At 38.6% G+C, this 19,481-nt stretch overlaps 1 long non-coding RNA gene across 1 annotated transcript in view; it reads left to right on the top strand.

Annotated features, from left to right (window-relative positions):
- LOC135285214 (uncharacterized) overlaps positions 1–9,057 on the top strand; it is a 49,599-nt gene extending 40,542 nt beyond the window's left edge. The window contains exons 4-5 of the long non-coding RNA XR_010350199.1: positions 6,640–6,729; positions 8,018–9,057. This is a non-coding gene — a long non-coding RNA (uncharacterized LOC135285214). The remainder of the gene's footprint in view (positions 1–6,639; positions 6,730–8,017) is intronic.
- The last annotated feature ends 10,424 nt before the right edge of the window (positions 9,058–19,481 follow it).

The raw sequence follows: 19,481 nt of genomic DNA, 5'->3' as shown, positions 1-19,481 counted from the left end.
CAATGAGAGGCCATTGCTTTGCTTCATCAATGAGGGGAATGCAGGTAAGGACTAGCTGGCATATTCTTTTCCATGTTTTCTCAGACAGGCTGAAGTTCACAAGCCCAGCAGGTCCTGGCAGCATCTGATCTATCTGGTTTACACTCATGTGCTCCCACAACCATTCAGCATATTTGTGAGAGGTGCAGTGCTGTCTGAATTCTTTCTGAGCATTTGCTGTCCTCTTGATCCCCATACATGCTGTTGCTCTGTTGTTGCTCTGATTTGATTGTTGGGCAAATCTTGTTTCTAATATGGTAATGTGCACATTATATGATATAATATGATTTAATATGATCTAATATGATCATGGGAAATCTTGTTTGTAATATAATCATGTGCACAGTCCTCAAATTCTACTTGAGTGAAATTTCTATCTGGAAAAAAGTTCCTGTATCTGCCAAAATATAGGTTTAAAAGGCTTAAACCACTAACAAAATTCTGTAGGAATTTTATTTTTTTTTTTTTGCAAACCCTTTGTGGCTTTTACAATGGTGAAATATTTTAGAACAAAAACTCAGCATACTTTGCCAATTTCAGGTTCCAATACTAATATAGACATCCTCTTACCTGAAGTATGAAAATGTTTATGGGGGTGCATGTTTGTTGAAGATGCTGTCAGTGTCCACTAAGAAAAACAGAGAGCCATCTTTTCCAAGTTCATAGCATGGCATTGGGTATAGCAATGAAGAAATTATGAGGTCTGAATTTATTTTTACTGTCTTTGCACAAATCTGACTCATTTTACCTTCAGTAGAATTACTCCAGATTTACACTGATATGAGGAGAATTTACCTAGCCTAGATTTTTACCTACACAAAACAAAATAAATGCCAGTTTCAAACTCTGGATGCTCTTGACTGTGTTTGAAGAATATTAAATAAAACTGACGGGCTCCAGAAATTATCTCCAAATCATGATACCTCAGTACAGCATAAACGTAGTAAAAATTTAATTAGTCACACCAACAAAATCACTAATTTTTTTGCTTGCTAAAAGTGAAATATCTCTCCTCTCTGTGACAATGCCAATGTTATGGGTAAGACTTGGATTCTTGTTGTATATGAAAGCAATATTTATGGAAGAGGCCATTTATCAGCTAAAGACAATAAATACCATGACTAAATTCATAGGCTGAGACAGAGAAAACAATACAGTTTTTATGAGCATCTTTGCAGGACTGTACAAATATATTATGCTGACACTCTATGGATATATTTACCTACATGAAAATAAACATACATCTAAATCTTAAAATTGGATGCAAAACAAAGGGGTATTAAAAAAATGAAACTTGAAGACACACTGCATTTTTTGACTGTCTTTTCCCAACAGAAAATCTGAGGAAAGGGGTAAGAGAAACTGGTCCACTGGGAAAGCAGGTCACACCCCTATTTTTCAGGAACATTCTGAGTGATCCACCGGAAATCTTTTGGAAAAAAGCTTATCTGGCAGGAAAATATATTCTGTAGCAAGCACCAGTCATTGACCATCAGGCATAATCAACTGTCTTCAAAGCAATTCCATGATTCCCTTAGGAGGCCAGTAGGTCCACCTGTGTTAAGGTATCACCAAATGTATGAAGTGGTGAGGTGTGGGGGCACTGTATTACATTTCCCTCACAAAGCTCATAAGCCATCAGTGCACGTGCCTTTGGACCTGTTGTTTGCAGCTTGTGTTCTGGTTCAAATCTGGGTTGTGGGAATCTTTCTGGAAAGTGGCTTTCCCCTGCAGGAGGAAAAAATCAGTGATCAGAAGAGCTGTTCACATGCAGCTCTTAGGGCCTGTTCCTGCCAGCTCTCACTACAGGCTGTTGTAATGAGCTTGGCTTTTCTGAGATGCTCTTTTCTCTTCTCACTATTCTTGTGGTTACCCAGGAATGTCAACATGTTCTCATGCTGAAATTGCAACAACAGTGTAAAAGCTCTTTCAAATCAAGGAGTGAGAATGAAACAGAAGGAAGAAAATAAAAGAGAAAAAAAAAGGAAAGAGGGAAAAAGAAAATTAAAAAGACAAGCTGTATCTATTTTCATGTCTTTGGTTTCATTTGTTTGTTTGTTTGTTGTATTTTCCTGGAAAGAATGTTCACTTAAAGAAGAACTTTGTTTAGAATTGGTGAATAGTGTTGAAAATCCATCAGCTTCTAGTAACATGCCAAGTACATTTTAGTCCATTTTAAGCCATAAATTATTTGGTCTGAAATGGATTTATGTAAGTCCCTTATGAAACCATTCTCAGAATGGACATAATTAAATTGTAAATAAAATATTCTGTGAAAAAACATTGCATAAGTTTTATAACACATCACTTTCTCTTTGTATTGTCTTTTTTCTTTTGTCATTAAATACAGCTTTTATCTACAATTTTCAGTTAAGTCTTAATAACAACTATTGGGTTTTACAGAGCATTTGTAAGACAACTTATGTATGTGAATAGATTTAGATGTATATGCAAATTCAACACAACCCTTAGGCTGTCAGAGTGGTAAATGTTGTATTTTGCTGCACAAAAGGCTAAGGACCTCTGGCTCAAAGGGAATTTTTATAGATGGGTAGTATGGGATACTAGCATTATCCTAAGTGGTGGCACTCCATAATGTTGCTCATTATTATTTCTTAGCATTAATTAGGGAGAGACAGATTAGTTTGGAAAAACCACAAGTGTAAGTTAAAGTAGAAATTTTAACCTTGTGCTCTAACTGCCCTGATAAGAGTAATTTTCTGACTCCACCTTTCACAACTGACTTACACTCCCACCCAGACTTTTCCCTTGACATTTGACCCTTCTGTTGAAGAGCTTTAGCCATTAAGACAATCAACTCTTGGCTGTCAGCTGATGTCCAATGTTATATGCACTGTGATCTAGGGAAAAATTATACAGGTTTAATATTGTAATTCAGACTTTGCTGCATCTCTTACTGTCTCACCAACAGTACAGTGGGACAAAAATGAGAAGTTCTGTGAGGTTTGTGTGAAGACATATGAGGCTAAGGTAAAAGAAGAACCTTTAAAGAGAGTAGGAAAGGTCTGAAAGACCCTGCATCAGTCAGCCAAAATGTTTATTGAATTTACAATTCCAGCAGTAGACACAGCTGGTTGCAAGGTCAATGACAAAGTCAAAAAAACACAAAGACTGGTGCTCAAAGACAGTCTTCCTTAAAAGATATGTGTGACAGAAGAGAGTAGTTAGTAGAAGAACCAGAAAAATACTGGGATACACTCAGGCAATCATATACTTCCTGAAAAACAAGATTGCTCAACCTTTTGAAGTTTTTATCCCTAAAAGTTATATGAATATTAACCTTAATAATATGAAATTGAAAAAAATTCTCCTTTGTAGGTGGTAATTAAAGAGCAGTATATTACAGACTGGCTGCTAAATATTGTCAGAGATACAGGGAATCTATTAATCTAAGAAACCATTTTATCTATTAGTCATAATAATTCTTCAGTTTTATCACATGTGAGCAGACTGTAAATTATACAGAAAGCTATATAAACCTGATTATTTTAGTAGTCTTGGGTGAATGGGAGAACTAGGAATAAGTAAGGTTCCCCTCTTAAAGCTATCAATCAGGTGATATTAGAAATGGCTTGACTCTTAAATTTCATCTCAGAGATTTGAGTTTTGTTAGTGAGATTTTAAGGCCACCTACTGTTAATTCATTTTCATAAGTGTATTAAACATTATTTAAGGGTACTCCATTCATACCTGAAGACATAGAGAATAAACCTGTTGATGGTGTGATCTCTGCTCACATAAAAGAATCTTTTCTCTTGAAGAAATTTTCTATATTCATATTTCATATGTAAAAGAGAAAGAGTTCTCCCCCATATCTTAAATTTTTAGGTAAAGTGGAATTTTTTTAAAAAAGGAAACTAAAGGAAATGTTTTAAAAATTAATTTAAAAAGAAAGGAAAAAACTAGAGTGCAGAAAAAACAAAAAAGTGCAAGTATATGGGCAAATTCTGGGATAAGTCTAAAAATAAAAATGTGAAAAAGATGTCCAGGAAAGAAGTCTAAAAAGGACCATAATCCTTTAACCAAGTTAAAACCAAAATCACAAAAAAACATGCCAAAATTTTGGAGAAACTGATCTTTAGTGAAGAGAAGCTGCTTCTTATTCAAACCTGTCAGAAAAAGAAAGCCAGCCTAGTTCCAAGATATTGTTAAGAAAGAATATTTTTCTAACGTGTAGTGATTGCAGACAGGCTGACTGAATCATTCCTATATCACAATCATTCTATAAAGGGAATGAGCCGGAGGAAATGTTTCAGACTGATCTGTCAATGAAAGAGTTTTAAAAAAAGTTAATCACTAAAACTTAGTAGCACTGCTCCTAGACTTAAAAAAGGTAAATATAAAATTGTTGAGCTGCTAATTAACACAAGATTATTGTTTATATCTGTTTTATTGTCAGAGAAAAGAACATGAGAAATATGTCATCAAGCTTTAAAGTAAAGCTCCCCTCATTATTCTGGGAAATATAAAATCTGATTTCCACAAAACCATTGAAATTAAATTACCTGATAATGAATAAATATAGTAATACAGTGAGGAATATGACATATTTTGGAATAGGCTTTTGGTGAAAGTCATAGTTTTCTTACATTTGAAAAAAGAATAAAGGAACATGTGGATATGGCTGATCCAAAGGATACAATGTATGTGGATTTTCAAAAGGCATTTGACATTATCTCTTTTAAAGAAACTAAGCACTCCTGGGTTAACACAGGAATATTTCTTATGGATTAATGGGTGATCAAAGAAGGTTAGAAACAAATGACATGTTTATACAATGGAGAAATGGAGAAGGTTTATGTACCCAAAAATTTGCAAAATCTTCTTAAGATCAGTACTGGGACATATCTAAGTTCAACATAGTCTGGAACTGAAAATGAGGATGAATCTGTTGTCAGTCGCTCTTAAGTCTCTTCAGCACACAGACATTTTTGGCATAGTCTGTGTTGAAGCTGACTCTGAAAAGTTACAAAAGGATCTCACAGCTATGAAAAACTACAGAATAACTTACCAAATAAAAGTCAATGTCAGTGAAAGCAGGGAAGTGTGCACAAAAAGGAAAGTTTTGCTCCAGGTACACTGTGAAAGGTTGTAAACATATTTTTATGAGATATAATAATTGTGGGGAGTTGTCTGAATGCATCAACCAAATATTAAATGACAGTAAAAAAGGTAAAAAGAAGATTGAGCAAATAAAATTTGTGGGAAAAAGTCTTTCTCTTTAAGTTGGCCAAATTGCATATTTTTAAATAAGGGTTTAAAAGTATCAGGAACACTTCAGGTCACAAAATTCAAAGCAGCTTATTTAAAGAAAAAGAGCATAGCAGAAAAGATGCCAATCATTAGTTAATAATACCTCAAAATGATAGAAATGTACTCACTGAACTGAGAGGTTTGGTTTCAAAAAAATTCTGCCTGGCCTCTAATTTCTTGTCTTGGGAGATGCATGCTTTCTAATGTGCACTAAGGTTATCTATTTTCCAAAGTTTTTTTTCCAAATTCTGACCAAAGCCAGCCAGCACCTGAGAGTGTCTCCCACCTCTGAAATGGGATGTTTGGAAATGCTCCTCATTGTCTCAACTGGCCCTTTGGTAGTTTGGACCTTCACTCCCCTGCCTTCTGTCTGCTGGTGTTCCACCTAGAAATATTTGCTCTAAAGACAAATAACAACACAACCACACTTTAAAATCAGGTTTTTTTCTCTTTCTCTGTAGTAAGCAAGCTTTTATACTATCAGGGCCCTGAGGGCACCCACAGGCCTTCACATCTGCCCTGGCCCTACTCAGCCTGTCCTGCCCCACGCACGGCGTGCTGGCTCCAGCCCTGCCACTGCTGTGCCCTGCCCGGCCTCCTGCCCCTCGGAGCTCCCAGGGCTGATGTCCACCCAGCCTCGGCCATCCCCATCCCCACCGAGCCTGTCCTGTCCCCTGCTGCTTGTCCCTGCCCACACCTGGGGACCCTGAAGCCCCAGCCCCTCCCCAGGCACGCCACAGCTCCCCAACACTACATTTACTTCCTCATCCATGTATACAAAACAAAGCGAGTCTGGAAAATGTGGTTAATATTACTACCCTGACAAAAAAAAATCACATTCTCCAGCCTAAGTCCAACCAGAAGTCCCAGGCATTGGTGCCTGTGAGCATCTGAACCTGAACCTTATTTAGATGGCAGCAAACAGGCAGAACAAAAAGGGTGTGAAAGCAGGTTTGTTGTAAGAGGGAGAGCTAGATCCCCAGTTTATTACTCTACTGAGTAGTGGCATTGTGCCTTGTTGAACAGTAGCTTTGTCTTTACACAGAAAGTGGCTATTATTTGCCAAAAAGGACATAATGATTTCTGTGCAGAAGTGTGTATTTTTGTGGAGTATTTTTAATTTTTGAAGTATTATATTAATGAGTAACAATTCATAAACATTTCAGCTCACTAGCAAACCCTGAAACAATCATTACACCTAAACCATAATTAAAAACAGGAAAAATAACTAGTGCAACCACTCCAGTTTTATATTTGCATAACACAATTAAAGTTAAAACGATTTTTCCCAGTGCGTGTCAGAACTTATGCTCTCTTTCTTTATAGGAAATAGAGATACTCTTAAACTTCCCTGCCTTTTTCACTTTAGAAGACTAAACTATGGAAAAGCTGTGACCAATCAAACAGTTGTTTAAGGTACTTATGGATCATATTTTGTAAACAATTTTCATGTTTTTAAATAGAGAAATCATCTAAGAGACCATATACTGAATTCCAAAGTGGGACTCTCAGAACAGGTAGCAGGAGACTAAGGTATAAACACTGAGATAAGTAATTTCTACTAATATCTGAATGGCACCCTAAAATTCAAAGGCTTGCATTCTAATTGGGGATTTGGTTTCTAAATATTATTTCTTTAAAATAAAAGACAGCTTGGCAATGTGGCTTGCAATGTATTGTGGCCTATTTAATAAATAAACACAGAAATCACTGATTGAAGATATTTAGTTAATTAGTGGAAAAGAGCTTTGACGAATGCCAGGAAATAATTTCACAGCCGAGGCATAGTTCTATCTCTGTTTTGAATAATTCATAGAAAATACTCCTCTAAAATGCCAAATATTTTATTCCTGGATAAAGCTGACTGCCTTATTGTCTACTTTATAAGTCAGTTATAGATTATGTCTACTTTTTAATTCCCACAAGGAAATGACATATTTTCATCCCGTTAAAGATTAACATTCACTTTGACCCTGTACTTTATGAAAATAAATTTAAAACGTTACATTTTTTGATAGCACTACAGCTCTAAATTTGCTGATTAATATCCATGGGGATATGCAACTCAGGCTGCAAGCTAGTTAAAATAAAAAAGTGCTCCTTGTGCTTTGGTTGCAGCTCAGAGAATAGCAGGTGGTCACTGTTTACCCTGCTAAAGGAAACCATTCGGTGAGGGAAAGCTCATTTTGGACCAAAGCTGAATGCCACGCCTGAGTGATTCTACTCCCAATAAAGCAGCCCAGATTCTCATTCATGTTGCTTCATTTGAATGAGAATTAGCTACTGGCAATGGCATGTCCAGGAGCTGCTGTTTTAAAATGGTTCTCCAGACATGTTTATTAGACTTTCAGCCTAAGAATTTGAGAGTAATCTGTTAATGAGTCCACGCTTTCCAGGTTTGACTTTGCCTGTGAAAGTCAAGCAAATGCAGCTCAGGAAGGAGCAGGGGGAGTGGGGACAGAGTGTCCTCTCCCAGTGACAGCCACCTTTGCTGCCTGGTGGGCACCATGGAGGTGGGGGGCTATATATTTTCATTAGGTAAAGGAAATGTATCTGCTCAGTGTGATTCCAGTGAAACTAGACAGGAGCCCGTGCTCAGAGAGCACAGTGTCAATGCAATCACCATACATAATACCATGATCACTGCCAGATCTCAGGAAAAATGTAGAAACAAGCTGAGACAAGAAAGCTTTTATTTTTGTAGGTACCAGATTCTCCTACCAGCATTTGAAGAAATCTGTCCTGGAAAAGCTGGTGGCTTTTGCCTGGTAGACCTTTGCAGGGCAGGAGAGTTTCACCCTACATTTCTGAGGCCTGGTTTTGCAACAAGAGTGTCTGAGATGTCTCCTCTTATGTTCACAGAATGTCAGAGCTCCTCAAAAACAGCCGTTCACATGCTCTAATCATGAGTGGCATACTTCTCTAGCCAGTCCACAGCAAAATGAAAACTAGTGGGGTCTAATTTCACCTTCTCACAGGTTACCAAAACAAGCTAAAAATTCTGCCTCATGAATTCACCTTTTCAATTTGGATTACCATTTTTTATTTTCTGTATTTTTTCCCTTCCATATAAACTGTGGAATTAAAATTGTAAGATAATTAGACTATTGCAGTTGGTCAACTAACAAGAATCTCTGAAGTTATTGACTGCAGAGAAAATGGTAAAGCTCCTTATTTGAGTTCATTCTAGGTTCCCATGATATACAGGTCATCAGAAATATGTTAAGTAGCTTCTATCCATGCAAAGTTAAATAAATACAAGGGAAGCTAAAAATTCAGCTGTCCTAGTAGGTTGGAAGTGGTTTAGTTGATATCTTTAATCCAAAATGGAAGAATTTTAAAAAAATAACACATACATCTATGATCACAAGTGAAAACACCAAAGTACTTTTAAACAGACTTGTATTTTGAGAATATTCCAGATTGTGTGACAGCAACTAGTTTTTGAAATCTTCTTAGAATTTGTGGGATTTGCAGCTTTTCAATCAGACTGATGGCTAAAAGAAATGGATTGACCTTTAGCACATGGAATATTTATCTAAAAAATTCTGAAGCTTTTAGAATTTTATTTTAAACTGGTTTTGGTTATTTCTCTCCCCCAATGTTTTTCTTTTTAACATTCCTTCAATACTAAATTAATTTAGTCAAAGACTTCTTAGAGTCTTTGACAGTTTCCTGCCATTTAAGAAATGTTACAATCTTAGTTAACATGCTTATCATTGCAAGAATAGCACAATCTAATCAATCAAAGGCAAATATGGAAACTCGTTTGTGTGTTTCTTTTAGTTTAGATCACATGACACTGATGGCTCTGTAGCTTTGTAATGTCTTATCAATAAAGATTCACTTCTTTTTTAGACTATTTTTTGCTTCAGTTTAGCAACAGAAGAATACTGAACTCCTTCCTAAAGCAGTCTCTGATTAAATGATGAAAAATACTTTGTGAGAATTAGGTATTACTGAACCAAAGTCCAAAATAACGATGGGTACAAAGAAACTCTGGCTTATTATGCTGTCAAACTTGAAATCCTTCCATTGACTTCCAAAGAAATTCTTTATTAACATTAAAAGTTTGCTTGATAACTCAGACATTTTCTTGGGTTCACATGTTTTAGAACTGCTGGAGCGACACACTCCATTTCTCCCTCTCTGATCTGCTGACTCATTCATTTCCTCTTATCAGTGAAGATAAGAGGAAGACTGCTGGGTTAGAGCTTTTACTGTTCTTGTCCTATGCATCTGGCACTCTTTCCTTTAGCGATTAGACTATTTCCAGCTGGGGAATTTTTAAAATAGCAAATTAAAATCTCTTTTTGCTTGGTAAAGTATTTGATTACTGAAACAATAGGATGAGGTATAGCCTCAAAAGTTATTGTAAAAGGTTTTTTTTTTTTCTCTCCTTTAATATTTCATTTTTATTCACCCTTGAAAGAAATGAAAATCATTTATTTCCAGAGTATATACACTGCCAAATTCCTTGATCTTCTCTGCTGCTCCCCTTCTGAAGATTTTTGCTTTTGCAATTAGAAATTGAGACACTTTCCCCTCTCACAGGTCTTTATGATAACTTAAACATACACCAGCAATAGAACTTTCAACAGTGTATATATTCACAGAGGTTTTGACCTTCTTTCCAGATTAGCAACTGACAAAAAAAATCATGGCTCTTAAAAAAAAATACCACCCACTGTGAAAACTATTGAAGGGCTCTTTAAAATGATTGGCAGGATTGAGGATTTTCTACAGTATTTTTCTGGGGGATGACTCACAGCAGAAGGTGTTGGGTGGCCAGCTCTGCTGCCTGCGTGTGACAGGTAGGGAATAAAAAGCAAGATGCCAAGAGTGCAGGAGGAAAAGCACAGCTTGACAGGTGGCTGGGGATTCTTTCAGTCTCTGCAGAGGGGGAGGCATAGGAGAAAGGGGGTGTGGGTTGGGGAGTGTTCTGTTCCAGTGCACAGTGCAGGGCTTTCTGGCAGCGGGTGAGTTAGTGGTTGTTTGGAGCCTCAAAGTAAATTATTGAGCTGTTTGACCTGAGATCAGGTTTGGACACTGATTGGGCTGATAATCAGAAATGTGGTCATTGCTCTATTGTTAACATTGGCTTCTTCTAGCAGATGAAAGTCTTGCTTGGACCCTGAGGAAGATAATTTCTCCTTCTATTGGCACTTTATTGATGGATTTTGACCCAGAGTTGGCTCCAAGATAACCCCCACTGTGGCATTTCCCTTGGAGATCACATTGATTGCAACCATCCAGAGCAGTTCCAGAGGCCCAGAAAGCAGGAGGATTGTCAAGCAAAGGTCACCTTACTCCAGCAAAAATATGGTAAAATTCTAATACCCTTCACAACATTGGAACCAAAGAAGAAATTTCTTTACCAAAGGATTGATCAAATCCCCCAGTTGTTTTAGGTTGCACATATCTAGTAGAAAAATCTTACCTGGCTCTACTCCATGACTGACATGAGGTACTTGAGAGAAAAATCAGACAGCTCTCAGATGGACTTTACCGCTGTGGACTTAGTACAATATTTCCCCAGCAGAAATGCTACAATATTTCTGTCTAATTTTTTTTCTTGTCATGCTCTGTGTAGTAGGGAAGAGATTGGTGACATTTGGGTCATGACTTGGAGGCTGAAACCATGAGTTTCGCAGCTATTAAATCCTAGCAGAAGGCACTAGGTCCTGTGTAAATGAAGTAGTTACTTCAAGGGCCCAGATCACTAACTTCACTTAAAACAGCAGTGATATGGCTGGTGAAGCTTGTATGGATATAAAGCTTATTGGTAAGGTCACAGCGAGACAAAAATTACAGGTTTTATCTCTGTATACTCTCACATATACAAATGCAATATATACATATATATGTAATCAAAGCTTGTCAGGGCATAATGTGAAGGCTGACTTTGTTGGGCTAGCAAATGACTTTCCTTCTTCTGACGGATGGAGTCAGAGCAGTTCCACATGTACCCTTGGCTATTCATGGGGTACTGTTAAAATGTCCATAAACCTGAGTGGTGTGCACTGCTCTTCTCTTATTCTTTACCCAGAGAAAATCCTTGTGAGTAACCTCAGCAGCTGCTTTCTCTCCTCTGAGAATTGTTGTGCAAGAGTTTATCCTGCTCTGTTTCCCTTGCTCAGCTTGAAAACAAGCTTTTGAAGGTGCTGGTGTGAAGTCCTGGTTAGCTGCCTTCATTGAACAGACACACAGCAGCTTTTATCTTTTCTCTTCTCTGCTCCAGATGGCCCAGTTAAATTTTTGTTCCTAGGTCTGGCTGGTGTTGCCACATGGTTATTTGAAACTTAATTGAGCCTTGTGTTGGATGGTGTTTGCTCTGCTGGTATCTTCACAACTATATGTATTTTCCCTTAAGAGACTGGTAGGGAGATGTGGGGCTTGAGGGGAGGGGAGGTGGTTTTCCTCATCAGGCCTCTCAGCATGTTTGGACACAAAGTGATGAAGAGAGTGTAGGATGAACCTGGCAAAGGAACAGGGAGATGGAAGCCCAGTGCTGGAGAAAGCCAGCCAGGCCTCAGAGGTGAGGAAAATAACTCATCTAGGACCCAAAGTGTACAGGGAAGAGTTTCTACTCCACAGTAAAGAAGTTTCCTGGAAGCAAGGATGTAGTGGATGTGGAAAAAGATTATGTACAAACAGCGATTCTTCATTTGTTCTTGGGTACTTAATTTTCCTTATTTGAAAAGTTGCATTACTATTTTTTTTCCAAATAAAATTTGGGGTTTTTTTGTCTTTGGTCTTTCTTGAGGATTTCTTAGTATAGCAACGGTCTAGACCCAGTTCTATTGTAGCCAGTTTGGCATCCTGTCACTATGCCCAAACCAGATGTAAAAAATGGGATTATTATGAGGAATATAACTTTCTGTTGGATTGCAGGTATTTTTCAGCAATTTTTTCTTTTGGTATAGCAGTGAATAGACTCATTCGATTCTCAATTATTCCATGATTGTCATAGTGGCAGCTGAAAAAACCCTTTTTTACTTTTGCATGTGGACAAGTACAATCTTCATGCATAGGTGCAAACCCACACTAAAATGACCTATGTAAAATCTGCTTCTTAAACCTGTTGGAATAATTTTGCTAGAACAGAGAAAAGGACTCCAGCTAATCACTGGAGAAATGTTGACATTATTATGTTTTGGGTGCCCTGTGATTTACATAGATTGCTTATTGATTTTTGGGTGGAGTTTATTGCATTGGTTTGGATTTACAAGATACTAACTGGCTTCATTTGTCCCTTGAAACTACTTTCTCTCTGTGTGCTGTACTGCTGCAGCAGAAATCTGTGCAGATGCATATTTTATCTTCTGAGCTCCATAAAACAGGAGCCAGTGAGTGGAAGTTTATGGTTCATGAGGGGCTCTGTGTTCAGAACTTACTCATCCTCTGTAAGGCAACCTCTAAGAAAGCCTGATTTTAAGACATCCATTCAATGTCTGGCATTTTGGGTGTAATTTTGAGGAACAATTTATTCATTGAGGAATGGTGTTCCACTTCAGGTTTGTGTGTTGGAAAGATTAACTTGCTTGTATTCAAACCTATGGTTCCACTAAGTCTGAGTATTTCAAACCCAAATCTTAGCTGGGGCTCAGCAAACAGCACATAAAAATAAAACAGGCTCATTTGCTTAGTTTTTGAGATAAAAAGAGACTCAAGGTTATCAGAGAAGATAGTGGAAATTAGGAGATACTCATTGTTTGAATAATGTATTAGAAGACCAGGACAAAAATTACAAACAAATATCAGAAGGTAGGAACAATGATAAAGGTGAAGAATGCATACAAATATGTATGGACATTATGGACATTATAGGGCTCAGAAGATAATACCATCTTTTTGGATTTCTCTCTTTCCCCTCTGTGATGCCAGGTGAAGTATTATTTGCTGTATATTAATTTTCCATGCTTTTTCATTAAATGTATAACTAAGCCATTATACATACAAAAACATGAAAAATATGAAACTTCAGAAAAAAATGGACAGAAAACAATTTCCACAGATGAAATATAACATGAAAAATAAACTACTAGCTCTTGATAAAAGGCATAATATTTATATTAAAATATTAGTTAAAAAATTATTATTTTAAACACTTTACAATTCCTGCTTGGACAATAGACTCTTTTACAGGATAAGCATTATGGGTCAAATTATGGCATCCTCTATTCTGCTGTACAGAAAGGACTGTAAAAATCACCCCTGGCTGGGCAGTTGGAGATTCTCTTGGCATACAGGTGCATTGTGACATCCAAGGGATTGCACTGGAGGATGTGCTACAGACACATTTGGAACAGGAAGCAGGGCCAGCTGAGAAATTCTTCCTCAAGACATATCAGTCCCAGACCAAAGCAGAGTCCCTGGAGGAATGTTGATCTGTTCCCCGGGTCATATTGTATTGCTGTTCTACCCAGCTTTTCCAAAACACATCTATAGCAGGATTCCTCATGCTCCTTTCACAATGAACCCATGTGCTGGTTTGGCCAGATTGAAAAATCATGTCTTTATTAATATATTGTAATGGAGCATAGTTAAGGAGCCAAAAACATTTAGCTATTTGCTCATAATCTGTGTGCCTATGGAAAGGAAGGGTTTAGTCTGAAAATGTACAGTGGATTTCCAGCTGCTCTTCACTGTAGTGATTGGGAAGGCATTGGGAAGACAGAGTCCTTAATAAGGAGCAGGTAACTGAATCATCCTAGCATGTATTCTCCAGCACTCTGTTATGGGCCTAGCTTTCCAAGGCAGATCTGTGACTTGCTGCAAAAGGAATTCTATATCCCACAAGAGAGAAGGCCTAGAGCCCTCACAAAGAGCAGGTAACATGAAATGGAAGTCATACTGACCCTTTAACTAGCAGTGGCATCGCCACACAGCTTGCTATAAATGAAAACTGACAAATTGTCTTATCAAGATACAGGCTTTCAATTTGCTGTGGTCTCACATTTTAGCAATTCCAAGCTACAAGAATGACACATGCAATTGACATCTGTTATGGAGGGACCTGGCCAAGGCAGGTGTGGGTTCAGCTGGAGAAAGGGAAGAAATGGGGCTCCTGATTTTGCCATTCACTGGCAACAGAAGTCTTGCACATTCTTTTTTCCTGCTCTGGGAAAAGACCGGGAAAGGGTTTGGGAAGCTGAGAACATAGAGATGTTATAATTAGCATGAGCTCTTTTGCCAGACATTCAAATTCCAGAAAGTGAACCCCTCCAGGTCCACTTGGAAAAGTTTGCACACTCTTTTCTATTTTTCTCTTAGATTCAAGGGAGAAAGCAGGTCTGAAAGCTGCCAGTACTTCTTTATTGGAATCAGCTGTTTTAGCTGAATCTGAGCCCAGCCATATAAACAAAGAAAGAAAAAGAGTTTTGTGAAAGCAAAACCAAAAATAGCTTGTTTGAAATATTCTTCTCTTCTCTCTCTCTGCCCCTTTCAATTGATTTAACTTAATTAGGATATATTTGCTCTTATAGATTAAAAAAAAACCAAAACCAAACCAACCATCACCACCAAAAAAATAGGCATGTAAAATAGAAAGAGATGTTTTGCAATGCTGGGTTTAGATTTACTGGGTTTTGTTTGCCAAGATAAGCCTCAAGAGAGACAGCACCTCATTTTCACAAATATCTCTGGAGACAGCAGGTGCTTTCCAAATTGTCCACATTTGCATCTGTTGAGTTCAAATAGCCAAATTAGTCAAAGCAGTACTTATCCACTAAATCAAATATCTAAGATCCTTTCCTGTTATGTCCCAGAATAGAAAATGTCATGGAAATGGACAGCTGTCCAACTGCAATTCCATTTGAAAGCATTCGATGTGAACAAAAATCTGTTCAAGCTGAAGGAACAATTCCTGTGAATTATGCTTTATCTGTTTCACTGCAATATGGGATATTTTCTTAAGTGTTTATGGAGTATTTGAAGATGTCTAACCAGAAATCTCCAAGATTAAGAGGCCAAGCTGGAGATTTCAGAAACATTCAATTTACCATTTGCATCCTTTTCTGGAAGGATGATAGCAATCTGCCCAAAGATGTGAACATAAACAGACACCTAATGAAGATGGCTTGCATTGATATTCTCTCTGGTCTGCTCAGGATACAGAAAATAAAGGTGGATTTGCTGGAAGAGATTGCACTGCAAATGAACACATTCAGAGTCATCTACTTAATCTTAGTTATCCACAGAGCAGACATCTGCATCCATACTGCTCACCCCAGGCTTCCATAAAACTAGATACGCTAGCCAGATACCAGGGATAACCTGGTAACAGTCACACTTGCATTTAGCAGAGAAATTCCCCTTACAGTCTCTGATGCTGCTGATGAACATCACAGTTAAGAAGAGCTCCTTCATGTATGGAGTTGAGGCTGAAGCCCCACAGACTGGCTGGCATAAACTTTTTGAAAGCCACAATGCTTTCAATTACAAAATGTGAGCAGTCATAATTTGAAAGAAAAGTAGCTTTGCCTGTCAAAAAAACAGGCAATAAATTATAAAGATCTTGGCACACGTTGTTAATGATTGTGCATGTCTTTTGCTATTCTAACTCCCTTGTTACTCAATTAATTTTTAATTATTGACCTTTCCCCGTGTGAAATTTGTGGCTGCTGTAGGTGAACTCCTTTTTTTGCCAGTAACCCAAGTACATTTGGTTGGTCTGCCACAGATGAACAGGCCACTGCATGGAAACCATCCCTTCATCAGATGATTTCTGTAGATACTGACTGAAAGGAGCAAAAAGTTGTTGATCTCCCAACCATCTCCTTTTCTTCATACTCACAAATATTTCTTATTTGGAGGCTTGATGTCTGGGAGTTCTTTCCTGCCATAACAGCTGGTGCTCTGGAGATGCACCATGAGGCCCCTGACATTTCACAGTGTGGAATGCACACTGCTTTGTGAACGATGCTCTCTCACGAGAGAAAAAGAGAAGCCTCCAAGTGGTCATGGATCTTTAATGGGGGTGGTGTAGGCAGGCTGACTGCACTAGAATCATGCAGGAGATTGGTTGCACAGGACCACAGACAATTCCTCTTATAAATGCCATGCTTCAGGTCGGTGTGGCAAAAGGACCTCTTTGCAAAGATATTCCCTGCTTTGGAAAAAAAAAAAAAAAAAAAAAAAAAAAAAAAAAAAAAAAAAAAAAAAAAAAGAGGGCTGGTGCCACCAGACCTCTTATAGAGCTGAAAAAGGAATGTTGCTAATTCAGGAACTGGGGACAGGCCAGGCATCCCCACAAACATTGTTTGGTCAAAGCACTTCCTGTGCCTCAGCCTCCAACTTATCTCCCCAGCAAACATGACCCAGCACTGTCAGATTACAAGTGCTTATCTGCAGGGAGTGATGACTAACTGTGTTTTTACTCTTCTAAACAAGTTATTTTGGGCTTTGGCAGGGGAAGGGTCAACATCACATGGGCATTCTCTCAAAGAGAGGGCCTATGTTTGCCTTTCCAGTGCTTATGGAATGCTCAGTCTCATCACCGTGACTCCTCCAGGAACCCTGGTGGGTATTGCTATGATAAACAGTTGGACTCTGGATAATTGAAAACTCAGTTTTGGAGTTTTACAGCCTGGAGAAGTCAGGGGGAGGTTGAGAGGAGAAGGAGTGCATGAAACATGGATGGTTCTTGGCATGAATGCTGAAAACTTTGAAGTCTGAAGGGACTTGGGTGCCTGCCTAAGCTAGATAACAAGTCTGGGAGAGGGGAAGAGTTTTGTATGCAGATTTGGCCAACAGCTTCTATGTGAGGAGAAGACCAGTGGAAAAGAAAATAAGCCAAAGGAAGGTAAAGAAACATTTTCTCACATCCGACAACAATAATCTAAGTGCTTCCAGCTGTTAGTGTGTTGGCAAAAAGGAGCATCTACTGGTTGTACAGGATCAGGATGCAAAAATGACTATGGCTTGCAAAGTCTATCTCTTGAGGATCCACACACACTGTTTTTCCCAGTTTTACCCTAGTTAGGTGCAGAATCTGCAGCAAAATATGATCTGAGATTATGTTTTTGCAATCTGTACCAGCATGCTCTTTGGAAGTCCTTGCCCAAGGACTTCTGGCATCTCCCTGGAGTGCAGTAGGTCTAGCAAATCCCACATTTTAAGGCCTGCTAGGCCTTAAAATGCTTTCCTCCTAGCAAAGGAGTGAGTTTCAAAATCTTTATAGGTGACCTGAAGGGACAGATTAGAGATTCACAGTTTTCAGGGAGGTAAAGGTATAGACGGGATCGCAGAGTCCCCAGCACTGGAATGTCTGTGGAGGTGGAAAATGTGCTTCTGCACCAGAATATGAAGTAGAAAATTATAGTCTCTGAGACATTATAGTGTTAGGACCAGGACCATGGAGCATAATACTTCCTAGAGAGGAAGGGGTTTCTTATAGGAAAGCTGCAGATGAGGAAAATCCTCAATCAGGAGACCTGGGCAGAGATCTGAGGTTAAGGTTTTAGGTTTCTACTAGTTTTTGTTCTGCAGGTTTGTTTGGTTTTTTTTCATATAACTAAGCTGATAATTTCAATGCTTTGTCTACTTCACCTTGCAAAACAACATATAAAAGACAAAGTTAAATGCTTGGCAGCAGCACTGTGGCACTACCCCGCAGCAGCGCTTCCTTACGCTGAACCACAAAGCACTCTTCCTGCTTCTGTGGGCTCGGTGGTTGCTGAGGTCCTGCCACGAGGCAGATCAATGAATTAATCTAGTTTGGTCCAACTGAGGGTTTTTCGTGTCCTTCCCCACCTCCACCTCCAAATGATCTCCTTTGCTTAGTTCAGTCTGTAGCACCACAAAGGCTGCTGGTGGTAACACTGGGCTAAGGGCTGGAGACAGAATCCAGCCCCAAGGAGTGCAGTGGAGCCCCAGGGGAGAGCCAGCTCCAGCGGTTCAGCTGAGCGTGTTAACCCAGTCATAAACAGCTCTGTGGCCAGATGTATAAAGCTCCTCTACGCTTTACACTCCTTTCCTGCTGTTTACCACTCTTTACTGGTTTCATTTTGTCAACACTAAGGGGCTTTAAATTCCAAGTGAGACCACACCTGGGGAAGGTTTTTCAGTGACAAGGTATCTTCAATGTAGAACAGGCAGGTACAAAATTCTGCAGGCTTTTGTTTCCAAGCAATGGATCTTGTTATCCTTTCCCTTAGATTAAAGAGACTTTTAATACCGAAAACATTCTCTGCACACAGACTCTAAACCAATCAGGGTGTAATGTTTAAAGGTGCTAATGGCCTGCCATTAAAGGTCACTGATGTATACACATGCAGACCCTAATTAAAGGGACTGTGTAGGCTAAAAGAGAGTCTTTTGTCTGACAATTAAAGCTCAGAGGTTCCTTTGTATTGCAAAGTGGCACAAGGGGAGAGCTGATATTCAGATCTCACCTTTGAAGGTCACAAGTTCCCAGCAGTTTTTAGGTGAAGGGCTTTTACAAGGGGACAGGAAGCTCTTGTCGAGGTCTTCGATTTAGTGTGAAACTTTAGAAGAGATAAGAAACTTCAGGCAGTTGCTTTTTTTGGGGCAAATCAGTGAGGTTTGTGGTCTCTGTGAGTGGCAGGCTGCCATTTGTTAGCCCTGTTCACAATCTGCTCCTCCCCACTGAGGTGTGCTGATGAATATAAGAAACTGGTCACATCACAAAAATGGTTCTTTTAATATTGCCAAAAGGACCCCTTGATTTATGATTTATGCTATTGTTTAGTAAAAGCTACTATTGCTCTACAAAGCAGTGAGAGTGTTAACAGTACTGGAAGAAAAGAAAAGCGCAAAACATTTCAATTTGTCTTTAGATGCAACACATAATCTATGTGTTTTATATGTAACTTTAAAATTTCCAGCTACTGTGGAGCTGAGGGTAATTATCTTCATTTTAAAAGGTGGAAGGCAGAGGGGCTAATTTCTACCTTTTGAAGGCTTAGCACAGAAAAAAATGAGGTGCTTATGTCTGTATACAAAACCTATCCAGACTGATGAATTCTTAGAGTCCTACAAGGAAAACCTTTCTCTCATGATCCGTGAAACTTCTTGCTTTTGCTGGACTTGAGTTCAGAGCTGTGAAAAATGATTGTTTTGGTAATATACTGAGCTACTAAGAAAGGTGGATTAACATTGGAGATAAGATAATTTAATATATTAGATAACAGAACAGAGGAAAA

Source organism: Passer domesticus, chromosome 1 (assembly GCF_036417665.1).
Source record: "Passer domesticus isolate bPasDom1 chromosome 1, bPasDom1.hap1, whole genome shotgun sequence".
Classification (NCBI taxonomy): Eukaryota; Metazoa; Chordata; class Aves; order Passeriformes; family Passeridae; genus Passer; species Passer domesticus.
Note: the sequence above shows the minus strand (reverse complement) of the source record. Positions and strands in the feature narration are given on the sequence as shown.